The 1281-nt window shown below is 39.3% G+C and overlaps 1 pseudogene; it reads left to right on the forward strand.

Moving 5' to 3' along the window:
• The first annotated feature begins 8 nt into the window (after positions 1 to 8).
• LOC104996567 lies at positions 9 to 846 on the forward strand (annotated as a pseudogene).
• The last annotated feature ends 435 nt before the right edge of the window (positions 847 to 1281 follow it).

Below are 1281 nucleotides of genomic sequence, written 5' to 3' on the forward strand. Positions count from 1 at the left end.
TCTATGATTATTTCCGGGCTGTCCTGCAGCGCGACGAGAGAAGTGAGCGGGCTTTTAAATTAACCAGAGATGCTACTGAGTTAAATTCAGCCAATTACACAGTGTGGTATTTCTGGAGAGTTCTCTTAAAGTCACTCCAGAAGGAACTACATGAGGAAATGAACTACATCTTGGCAGTAATTGAGAAGCAGCCCCAAAACTGTCAAGTTTGGAATTATAGGTGAGTGCTGGTGGAATGGCTGAGAGACCCATCACAGGAGCTTGAATTTATTGCTGATATTCTTACTCAGGATGCAAAGAATTACCACGCCTGGCAACACCAGACAGTGGGTTATTCAGGAATTTAAACTTTCGGATAATGAGCTGCCGTATGTAGACCAACTTCTCAAAGAGCACATGAGAAATAACTCTGTCTGCAACCAAAGATATTTTGTAATTTTTAACACTGTGGGCTACAATGATCATGCTATATTGGAGAGAGAAGTCCAGTACACTTTGGAAATGATCAACCTAGTCCCACATAATGAAAGTGTGTGGAATTATTTGAAAAGGATTTTGCAGGATCGTGGTCTTTCCAAATACCCCAATCTGTTAAATCAACTACTTGACTTACAACCAAGTCACAGCTCCCCCTACCTAATTGCATTTCTTGTGGATATCTAAGAAGACATGCTAGAAAACCAATGTGACAACAAGGAGGACATTCTTAATAAAGCCTTAGAGTTATGTGAAATCCTAGCTAAAGAAAAGGACATTGTAAGAAAGGAATACTGGAAATGCATTGGAAGATCCCTTCAAAGCAAACACAGCACAGAAAGTGACCCACCTACAAATGTATACCAATAACACCGGATCTTCACGAACTTGATAGGACGCTTTTATTTTTTGAGACTCTAATGAAGGAGTTAAAAACTAGAGTGATCATTTCTTTTGCCTGTGGTGTAAAACACACAGCACACAGGTCTGCTTTTTAACATGAACTAAGTATGTGCTCCTTGGGTGCTGCTGCTATTCAGACTAGTTACAAGTAACTTTTTTTTTTTTTTTTTAGCACAGAATTTGGGGGAGGAAGAGGAAGCAAAAAGTCCCATAAAGGAACTTTTGTAGTCTTATCAACATTTACTCTAACCGCTTAGCATCAACTCCTCCCTAAATGATTTGCGTGTCAGGATGTGCAGTGTTAATATTTGCAGGTATGTAAAGGATATAAGCAATCTCAAAAACGACAGAATGATCTGTGTTCGTTTCCAAGGCAAACCATTCAATATCACGGTAATCCAA

The sequence above is a fragment of the Bison bison genome, unplaced genomic scaffold, assembly GCF_000754665.1.
Source record: "Bison bison bison isolate TAMUID 2011002044 unplaced genomic scaffold, Bison_UMD1.0 scf7180017851493, whole genome shotgun sequence".
In the NCBI taxonomy this organism is placed as follows: domain Eukaryota; kingdom Metazoa; phylum Chordata; class Mammalia; order Artiodactyla; family Bovidae; genus Bison; species Bison bison.